The following is a 12,230-nucleotide window of genomic DNA, read 5'->3' as shown; positions in this document are numbered from 1 at the left end:
TCTTGTACCCTATGTTATGCATGGGTTTGGGCCTCCTACAATGATTAACATGTATACTCCTATGTTTTGTTGCGTGAGGAGGCAATCATTTCTCAAGTAGGAGTAGCCATTTGCGCCTACCGAGTTTCAAGGCGTGCATGACATCAAATTCAGTACTGTGTTGAAAAGCACATGAAGAGGGGCCCACCTGCTGCCGTGCCATGCCGATTGACATGCATGCATGCACACATAACTGTTGACCACGAGCCCACGAGCTTGCCTAGGTTTACCCCTTTTGACTGAAAACAGTGACATAAAATTTGACCACATATTTTATTTAATTTTTTTAGAAAATAGTGAATTTAAAGTACTTATTTATGTTTTATCATCTAATAACAATAAAATATTAATTATAATTTTTTTAAATAAGACGAATAGTTAAACATGGTATCTAAAATAAAAAATAGACTTATTATAGGATAGAGGGAGTATTTCATCCGTCCGAAAATGTACATCAAGTGGGAGGATGGTTACATAGCTATTAAGAAAGTGACCATAGAATTAAATAGAGATATATGAAAGTAACTATAGAATTAAATACGATGATTATGATTTGGTTGAGTAGTATGTGGAGAAATTAAACATGGAGAGATTATCATTGGTTGAGATAAGTACTAAGTAGTTGAAGAAGTTGCTAGTATGTTTGGATATAAATTTTAAATGCTAGAAACCGCTATATTTTGAACAGAGGGTATAGTGTTAGATATGTCTCAAATATCTAGTACCAATCGAATACTACCGCTAATAATATATAATGTCTATAAATATAGGTCACCCTTTCTACGTATAATCCCTTATCGTTATTAGTGGATTTGTCTCCCGTGGGTTTTTTTCCTCTACCTTAGTTTTTTTAGGGTAAATCTCACGTGTCTCTTTTGATATATTATCCCTAACATATAGTATATTGTCTCCCTCAATTACTGAAAACATAATTGGGTTTGTTATAGAACAGTACCGAAGATTACGTAGTACTACAATATTCACCAGTAGATTTCTGAATATAACACTGTACTATTGTCTACCTTGTTGAATGCCTTGATCGGATTTCTATTGATTCTACTGTGCAAATGTCCATCTGGTTGACTGGTTCTGTTCTTTACAAGAAGCGGTACTACAGCGTATAGTAGTGCATAAGATCTGCCTTTGTAAGTACTACTATATCTCACGCATCAACAGTATCGTTTATAAATAATGGAAAAGCAACGTATGTACCTCCTTTGCCCAACATTTGTTAAAAATTCCCAAAAGAGCCATCCAGTATGGTTCACTTCTTACACACTTCCTTTTCAGAACCAAAAAAAAAGAAACAAAGAAAGAAAGCTTCGTTTTTTTTTTTTGCGGGGGAAGCAAACATGCTTCTTGACCAAGAGTCCAACGGAAAAGAAGAAGACCGGTCATGTTCAGCATCAGTCATGCATAGACAGAAGTCCTTCTTAATCATCGACAGGATGAGAGAGAGGGAGACGATCGAAGGAGAGAGAGAGAGAGCTATGGGTAGCGAAGGGCGACAAGGACGGACGTGAGTGACCGGTTACATCAGAAGGTGTATACGATATGCATGCAGGCCGGGGGCATTCAATCAAGTGGGGAGGCAAGCGAGAGCGCATGCCTGCATGTGGATATGGATGTGGATGTGGCTGTGTTGTGTACGCTCTCGCCCAGCGGCTGAAGGATGAAGCAGGAGGAGGGAGGGCACTGCAGGCAGGCGTGCATTATTGTTCAAGCAGTGAGGTAGCACTTCATGCAGCTAGCAGACCGGCCGACGAAAGCAACAAGCAGCATGGAAGGGCTGCAGCACAGCAGCAGGGGCAGGGGCAGGCAGCGGGATGGATGCATGCGGCAGGCAGGCCGCCCGGAGCGAGCCAGTCCGTTACCGGGTGGAGTGGCAGTGTAGTGGCCAGGCCACCACCATGGGGTAGCAGTAGTACTAGGGAACACGTACAAAAACCGCAAAGGCACCAGCAAACCGTACTGCAGCAGCGCGACAATACATGCAAGCGGGAGCGAGGCACGCACCCACCGGCAGTCGCCCGGCGCGCGGGAGCCGACAACGGCCACTCGCCCAGGCGCCCAGGCGCCAGTCAGTGCATGCACTAGCAGTAACTACTAGTAGTGCCACAGCTACGCCGCCGTAGGCCTGCCTGCCCGGTCCATGCAGGTGCGCGTGCAATGCGATGCAATACTACAATGCAATCCTTCCTTGGGCCACTCGATGATAGATAGTGAAGGTTTTTCTTTGTACAGGGAAGAGCAGATGGTAAAAATACTTGACGAATATATATAGCACCAAACATTCGTTTGTATAGTGAAAAAAATGACCTGTGAAACATTAGTTAGGCCCCATTTAGTTTGTAAAAAGTTTTTCAAAAACATTAAATCAAGTTTTTGGACACTCATTTAAAATATTAAACGTGCTCTAATTACAAAACAAATTTCAGGTTCTACATGGAAACCATGAGACGAATATTTTGAATCTAATTAATCCGTCATTAGTACATATTGATTACTGTAGCGCTTATGACTAATCACGTTCTAATTAGGCTTAAAAGATTTCTCTCACGATTTCCCACATAACTGTGTAATTAGTTTCAATGTTCATGTATATTTAATGCTTTATTTAGATGTTCAAAGATTCGATGTGATGTTTTTCGAACGAAACGGGGCTTACTATAACATGGAGGGCAACAGAAAAAATATAAAAAAAACTGTAACACAATCAAATCATTATTGAAACATTAAATTTGAGTTTTAACCATTCAAACATCTATCATATCTACATGAAAAAATATGAAACACCATCAAATATATACCCGTATGACATTTCGATTATATATACTCATAAAATATCTCTATTTTTTCAGGGGTAAACAGCAAGGATTCAAGGTGCACTACTTGTCAACATAAAAAAGATCATGGCCTCCAAATCCTCCCCTTATATTCCTATGCGCCGTCAGTGGTCAGTGGTGAGGGTGCCCTCCTCGAATGCAAAAGTTAAGATGGGTCATTGGCTGCATTTTTTAAAAAGTCAAACAATATATTTATAAATAAAAAATAATTTGTAATAAAATTTTTATATATGTATCCTTAGCAACCCCAAAGCTAAGGTTGTAAAATAATCTTCGGTGAAAAAAAATCTAAAATCAACTCCAAATTTAAGAGTGAAAATTCAAATTTTTACATACTAGTATAAGCAAAAGCGAAAAGATGGGTTAATTTGGGATAAATATAATGGATAAAAATAACTTTATTTTGAACGAGGTAGTATATATTTATTTTTCATGAAACGAAGGGAGTACCGTTTGTTTATAATCCAAATAAGCTCATCTTACCGCCTCTTGTTTATCGAAGAATAAATTTAGATCGAATTTACAAAATACAGTTACCTTGACCAAATTATCCCAAAACTATAAATTAAAGTGGTGTGTCACAAAATTATTAATTTTACACCAAATTTCTCATAGAACTACTGATTTAAGGTCTTCTATCATAAAACTAAAGATTTAGTAGTGAAGGTATAAAAAACTAAATATTTTAGAGTCCTAGATTATCTCTTTAAATTATAAAGGTAATAGTTTTGTAATATAATTGGTGTTAGAAATGTAGTTTTGTTCAAAAGTTGACATTAAATCTATAGTTTTGTGATAGTTTGATTTAAATATATGTAGTTTTATAAAATTTAAGAATAACTTTATTTTTTAGTAATTATTGCATTAGAGTTTCTAATGAAGAAAATAAATCCATTGAAACTAGATTCTAGATAAAGTGTGATAATTTTGCCTTTAAGATTTAATAACAGAAATGATATTTTAGTCGTTTTACTTTTTATCGTTACATGTGCGATAAGTTAAAAATAAAGTAGCGCCGTTTTGAGTATTGTATTGTAGTAAAAAAATACTATGCGTTCATTTTTCAGTCCCCCCTGAAATTTAACTACTCATGACCAACGGCATGTTTGTTTGACTTGGACTAGTATTACTCCCGAAGGCTACAACAAACAGAGAGGTGGCACATTTGTACTAGCACGAACGTGGAGTAAGCAAGCCGCATCCGTTGTGTACAGAGAGTTAGCATGTTTATTCGTGATAGCTAGGCCATATAAAATCATGCTAAGATTTTACGGTACTCGGTAAAAGAAGGATATATACGCTCACTCTGCTCCAATACAAGTGTATTTTCAGTATTGTAAAGGTAATTAGTTGCAAGACTTAAATGTAACTTATTAAATAAAAATATTTTATAAAGTGGGAGATAGTTAAGATAAAATAAATACTACCCTATTCACTTATAATTTTTGACCATTCGTTTATTTAAAAATTTAGCGCAAATATAAAAATTTATAAGTAATACTTAATCTACTTTTAATAATAAAGAAAATATTAAACAAAATAAATAATACTTTTATTTTTTTAATAAGACGAGTAGTTAAAGATTGCAAACAGAAAGTCAAAATCCTTTATAATATGGGACGGAGAGAGTAAATATTTAAATATAAGTTGATCTATGAGACAATTAGTACTTAGAAATATTTTTTTAAAATGAATTTGAATATTACTAGAAATGTACTGTATTTGTTAAGAGACCCAGGATGGAGTATACGGTAAAGGGAAAAGATGGCGCAGGTAGAGAGAGAATCTTGGACTGGGTAAAAAGGCTTGCCCCTTTCTAGGGATCAGACAGGCAGACACGATGTGGATTCTGAAAGAGGCAGGCACTCCCGGTCCGGCCCCGGCCACCCCGGCGAAAGAAAGAAAGAAAGGAAGCCGATGCATCGATCTGCATGCAGAGGAGGTGCAAAAAATGACAAACGACATGATTTGATGCGTGCGCTGAACGCGACAAAACGCGCGCCTCATCTGTCTCCATCCGCTGCCGGCCTCCGCGCCGCACCCGCGCGCGTGAACCGAACGAACCATCGCTCGCCTCGCCGCCCGCTGCTTGGCCCGCCCCGTCTCGTTCGCTCCACGCGACGCAGACACTGTTGCTTTCTGTTCTGCCCGGCTCCCTCGATCCGGTGGGACGCGGGCGGCGGGAGTGGTGGCGAGACGGAGACGGAGGCCGGGGCCGATCGTGCCACCACTAACGGGTGATGTGACGCTAGCTACCGGCCCGCTGCTGCTAATCGCCCCGTGCATGCCGGCCGCGGAAGAGTACTCGCCGCTGTGTTCCAAAATAAAATTATAGTTAGATTATTTATATATATATTAAAAATATTTTTAATTATTTTTTATATTTTTAAATTAATTAAATTTTGTTATACGCGTCTGCTTGTCTCTAACATAGTTAGAATAATGATTAAAATCATATGAACGGTTGAAAATGTTTATGTTATGATAAAAATTTAAGTTGATTATTACTGCAGTACTTGGAATTCAGATAGGGTCGTGTCGTATCACTTCAGCGCTAGTAGCGGCGTACGTTGTAGTAGTACGTACAGTACGTCGCGGTCCTGTACTGGCGCGCGATATGTACTGTTACGGTGGCGCGGGCAGGTGCGTTCTTGCATCATCTCCTCGCCGCCTGGGAACGCACTGCGTGCTGCTCCATCGTACGATACGACGTATGTGGTCCTGTGCGCGCTGCTCTTGCAGTCTTGCACGTACGTACTACAGGGAGAGGGAGAGAAGAGAGAGTGAGTGAGTGACATTACGTATCGACGAGGAGTCGGAACTGCATGATTGAACAACCTTTCGGGGTTGCTACACACACCAGTGGCTTCTGAGCATGCATGTCTCGAGCAGATGAAATTTCGAGTAGCATTTCGTACACAGTAGACTAAAATGATATCGGTGTATTCGGTATTAAAAACGTGCAGTATACTATACGTGCTACAGGGTGTGAATGTGATTGGAACATACTATACATCTTCCCAAGAGTTGAAGCAAGCTAATGATTAAGGACGTGCTAAGCTTAGTGTCCTTTTTACTTGATACAGACACGATGTCACTACTCGCATAAATTTTGGAGAACAAACACGTACCAACACAATTATTTCTGTCCTCTCTCGGAAGGAAGAAAGATGCCCTTGCACAGCTTTATCCGTTGTGTGATGCGCTGCTTTCATTATGGACGCCTTCATCATCGAGGTGGTTCCCTGAACTTACAAAACCGGCAGAGCAAACGGTCAAGTTCATTGCAGTACAGCCATGTGTTAAAATTAGTACTCCGAAAGGTGGCCGCCGATAAGTGATTTCTTGGAATGCAGGCATTCTGTAACAAGAAAGTTAGTGACACAAGACTGCAAACAACTCCATTTCACATCGAAATCAGCCACGATTCTCTTGTTTTATCTGGACTACCAGTAGTATGACCCAGGGGTTGGCTAGTATGCATCAATCTTAGCGACAGCTTAAGAACTACTGCTATTGGGAATAGCATAGCAGAAATCTTATGATCAGTTGATCACCGCCAAGGCGCCAATTCACCTACGGTATTATTACGCGAAAATGCTCATGTGTAACATTTAAAGTATCAACGGTCTTAACACCTACTCCATCGCAAAACAAATTAATTTTTTCAGGTTTTAAATACAATGTTTGATTCTTCGTCTTATTTAAAAAAATTACAATTAACATTTTAATTTTTATTAGATGATAAAACATGAATATTACTTTATGTGTGACTAATTTTTTAAAAATTTCTAGAAAATTTTTCAAATAAGACGGATGGTCCAACACTTACACGGAAATCGAAAGGTTGATTGTTTCCCAGACGAAGGAAGTAGAAGATCCATATGATGTGGAGTGCTAATTGCTAAAAAAAAAACCACCAACATCACTTTGGATAGTCTCAACGGGGTTTCATGGAGGTGACGTGTATATTAATTAGGTAACACATCGGCACAAAAGAGAATATTTGCATGAAACTATGAGGAGAGAGAAGAAATTAGTTTCATGACCATAAAGCGTTTGGGCACTATTACCAAGTCCTCGGTAATACAGTGAAACTCGTGTTGAGTGGCTTAAGGCGTTTCATACAATTAAACATTGTCTGCAAGCAATTAAACTTCTATTAGCAATTAAATATTTTATTTAGTTTTGGAAATGGTACGATAAAACATTGCACTGTAAGTAGTTGTTTTATACATTGTTTCATCAAGTCAGTTGTTTTGAAAACCGTACAGTGAAACTAGATATTGAGACCGACCTTAGCAGCAAAATCTAGATATCGAGGATGTCCGTTACTTTCTTTAAGACAGATGTACTTTGCTCGTAACCTTTTTCCTCGTTCCTCCTTTCTTATCTCATCGTTCCTGAATTAGCATCTTGTTGTAGCTTGACTTTCGTTTGTCCCAAAGATTCCCATTAGACAAAAGATGGAGTTCAACAATTCTGCATCAATATATTATCTTGGTTCTCGTCTCAACCCATTAGGTATGATTAATTTAACTTTATTTAGTTTATCCTATTCTAATGACTAATCTCTAAATCATATATTTGCACCTATTCCTGAAATATGGTATTCACTTCTCACATGTATGGCTGAAAATTCCTAGGTTTGAAGGTACTTAGGGCATCTCCAAGCCCCCCTTGTAGCTGGGGTAGACTGGTAGTAGTCTCTGCTATTTGGTTCGTTATTTGCGGAAGGTGTGGGGAGTTTACTATCCTACTCTCCATCTTTATTTTTTTTGGTAAATTAAAAAAACATTCTCCAATGGTTTGCCATATGACTTTCCCAAATTTATCAATTTACCAAATCTTCTCATTTGTGCATATTTGAGAGTCAAAATTTTATTTGCCATCCATAGAAAAGTCCGACGCAACTTCTTTCTCCCACACGTGCACGAAATATTTATCTCGCACATGCCGGCTCCACGCGCCGCCGCCTCGCATCGTCGCCCTGGGTCGTGGCGCCCACCTGCTGCGCGCCGTCGCCCCTTGTTGCCATGCGCCATCGCTCCTTGCCACGCGCCATGAAAATAACAGATTGTGGGCTCAATTTTAATTTTGCCAAGTGAAATATTCCAAACTATTAGAGATTGAGTAGAATTTTCTTTGTCATATTATTTGTAGACTTACCGAAATACAAGATTTGGAAAACAAAAATTACAAAACTCTTGGAGATGCTCTTAGTCCTAGGTTCTTTGTTCTCTAATCCCTACCTAATGTCTTCTTTGCTATTAATATAAACCATATTACTATATATATTATGTTAAAACAAAGGGCTAAAATTTTCATCTCGCCCTAAGGCCTCCGAAATGCTAGGAACGGCCTTGCATTGCTGTCAATTTAGTGTCAACTAATTTATAATGTTTATGCTCGTTGTACAACCGCATCTAGTTTTTTTTTCTCTCCTCCACCACTATTCATGTCTAAGAATTGTGTATATATTTCCAAAATAATAAAGATATAGATAACACATCAGAATAAGTTTAGAAACTACTCGTGCATTTCACTCTTCAATAGTATGTTTCGTTTGACGGCATCTATTGAGCATCGCATTGATTTAGGGGCAGTTTAGTTCCCAAATTTTTTTCCTAAATACATCACATCGAATCTTTGAACATCTAAATAAAGCATTAAATATATATAAATATTAAAACTAATTACACAGTTATGGCGGAAATAGTGAGACGAATCTTTTGAGTCTAATTAGAACGTGATTAGCCATAAGTGCTACAGTAAGTGCTAATGATAGATTAATTAGACTCAAAATATTCGTCTCGCGGTTTTTAGGCAAATTTGTTTTGTAATTAGACTAAGTTTAATACTTCAAATGTGTGTTTAAAGTTTTGATTTAATGTTTTTGCGAAAAAATTTGCAACTAAACAACCCCTTACGAGCATTGATGGTTTGGACAACTTCTGTATAGGTCCATTTCACAAACGCTCCTATTATTAGGGATTAGGGCCGAATAACGAGCTAGCTTGGCTCGGCTCGGTCTAGTTCGTTAAGATAACGAGCTAGCTCGGCTCGGCTCGGCTCGTTACAAAGTTCGAGCTGGCTCCTTAGGCTCGTGAGCCATGCATAAAAAGTGAATTTAAATAATTTTTTAATAGATTATATAAGCAAATTTTTAGTTCAAACATAAAAATCATATGAAATTATATCTAAATATTAAAATTTGAACCAACATATCACATGGTGAACCTATGAAGTACTGAACAGATGTATTCCGGGGGTGGAATCAATGAATGCCGGGGAATCGCGTGTCTTTGGTACAGCTCGTTAGGCTCGCGAGTAGCGCACGAGCTAGCTCGAGCTGGCTCGTTATCTCTAACGAGCTAAAATGCTAGCTCGGCTCGTTAGAAAAATGAAACGAGCTGAGTTTATCACGAGTCGAGCGAGCTAACGAGTCACGAGCTTTCTGTCCATCCCTATCGGGGATCGAAGACCTGATACCGTTAACTTAATCAGTTACACTAGCACCATAGGATAAAAAGTTAATGGTTCGGATCGGCGATCTACGGTAGCACCTTTTTACTATTGGGAACGATATTTTTTTTAACATCTTCCGATAATAAATATGGACCATGATCAAAATATGGATGACTTAGAGTCCCTTAATTGTGAAGTGCAGTTTCAACTGCACCTTACCTCCATCCATTCTCAGGTTGAACGTTCATCCGGTTCTTAATAATTGCACCTACACTTTTATACTCATTAATTGCTCTGCTTTTAAAAATACTAAAAATTAAAACACCACTCCTAATTTAAAACCAACTACTTTTATCCTATGAGAGTGTAAAATGAACTTTTTATTTCGTAAAATATGGGTAGAAATAATTCTTCGAACTAAAGAATCACTCGGTCACTCCTAAACTGTGAAACATTATGGTTATGATTCCTCCCTCTAGTTCCATTATCCATTTAGTTTTGGAAAATGTTAAGGTCATATTTTTAACACTTTTATCATTATTTTTCAAAAAAAACAATTAGTTTGAATGCACTAGCCCAACATGCATATATCAGTCTTACTGAATGCATTAATAAAATTAATCATTTAATTATTTTCTGTAAAGATATGTTTTGATGACTGTGTTATTGTCAAAACAATAAGAATTATTAAAGTGAAGGAAGTAGTTAAGATGAGAAATTAGGTAGAAAAATTAGAAGAAGATAGTTGTGCTTAATTTATATGGGAAAATTCCATGACAAATTTTGGGCGCAGATGTTTCTGGATGGAGGTAGTATTTCTCTTACCCAACATACATTAGTAAGGGAGAAAAAAAATGTGCATTCCTAGCTCCATGTGTACCGAATAACGATGCATCAAGACATTTTGGGTGACAATGCAGAGCTCTTGGGTGCTCCTACGCTCAAAGAATGAGCGGTGATTAGTTTGGAGCATAGGTTGCGTCCTTTCTAGTGCCGTAGGGAAGAAAATAGAAGATTGTTTAATTCTATGATAACTATTTAATAAGTATAACAATACAATTATTTATTATAAAATTAAAAACTTACTGTATAAAGATACTATGATGGATTTGTATATAATTTTTTTTCTAAAAATATATTATTTAACAGTTTAAAAAACATGCACACAAATACGAGAAAAAAATCTAAGAAAAACCTGTAAAAGAACAAAGTCTTATACTCCATTCTTTCTAAAATATAATTCAAATTATGTACCACAATATGAACATTTTCACCATAGCTACCATGATTTCAATCATTTCAATAATTTTAGAACCAATCAAATGCTTAGAAAGAAAATATAATCAATTTAAACTTTAAAATTTAAAAACTGAAATAAAAAATAGAATTTTTAAATAATTTATTAGTCATATATAAAACATAGAAATATATATATTTTTTGAAACGTAGTTAGTCCAACCATGGAGGTGTTTAGATTGAGAAAATTTTTGGGAGAAGTGTTACGTCAAATATTTGATCGAACATCGGAAGGGGTTTTTGGACACGAATAAAAAAACAAATTTCATGGCTAGCCTGGAAACCGTGATACGAATCTTTTAAGCCTAATTAATCCGTCATTAGCACATGTTGGTTACTACAGCACTTATGGCTAATCATGGACTAATTAGGCTCAAAAGATTCATCTTAATATTTCTTCCATAACTATGTAATTAGTTTTTTGGTTCATCTATATTTAATGTTTTATTTAGATATAAAAATTTGATGTGATGTTTTTGAAAAAAAAATTTAGAAACTAAACAAGGCCCTAAGTACGAACCTAAGTACGAAGCAGCCTCTGCTCACCAGAAACGCACCGAGCAGTAGAGACCATACGCACGCGCGAGTGGCCCGGCCGGACACGAGGTTCGCCGATGTTACGCGGGCCGCGGGCAGTTAAACCGGCGGCGAGGGATCGAACTCGAAGACGAAGAGGAGACGATCGACGAGATAGGGTGGTGGTGGCGCAATGATTACGGCGGCCAACCTGCGGACCGACAGGCCGGCTCGCCTACCCCGAACCGGGGGACCTGCCGGAGATCCTCCTGCACCCGCCCATGCGGCCCGACGCGTGGCGTGCCGCCCGCTCGGGCCACCCACTCCCACCCACCAGCCCCCAGGGCCCAGGCTCGCCGTGACCGGCTGCGGCGGCTGCGCGCCGGAATCGGTGGCGACTAGCCCAGCCGGATTAGAGCAGGACTAATAATGCCAACAAGCTAATTATAAGGTTTTTTTATAGTCTTTTTTAAGCCAAGATATATATTAGTTAGTTCTTCATCATTAATACAAGACCTATATGTCACTCTCATAGAATTTTTTAGTTCCTACGCCCAAGCTGGTTACAAGCTAACAGTCTACTTACACTCTCTCATCTACTCTCTCCTTCACATAAATATATAGCCAGCTTATAGTCTCCTGATATACTTGCTCTTAGCCGGCCCGGCCCGGACAGGGCAGCCAGCCTGAGCCTCCGACGTGATGGGTCAGGTCAAAGCTAAGCTTGCGGGGCCCCACTGCCTGGATACATCCGTCCCGTTGCCCTGCGAGGTGGAGTACGTTGTAGTACGTGCTACTACACCTGAGCACATCCCTCCCCCGAGGCTCCGATGTGATGCCTACCGGATTCACAGTGTCACACTTGGCACTCCCGTGGCAAGGTAGCTAATCCCCTATTATGTTCCGATGAGCTATGGTTTCAAGTCATGATGAAATCAAACTAGAAAAGAGTTTACTACAAGCTCCAATCATCTTATCCATACGCTGCACACCTTAATTAGGGAGATTGACGGTAAAAAATACTATCCAACTTGATGATAGGTGTACGTAGGAAATCTCTCTGCA

This window comes from Oryza brachyantha, chromosome 1, assembly GCF_000231095.2.
Source record: "Oryza brachyantha chromosome 1, ObraRS2, whole genome shotgun sequence".
NCBI lineage: Eukaryota > Viridiplantae > Streptophyta > Magnoliopsida > Poales > Poaceae > Oryza > Oryza brachyantha.
Note: the sequence above shows the minus strand (reverse complement) of the source record.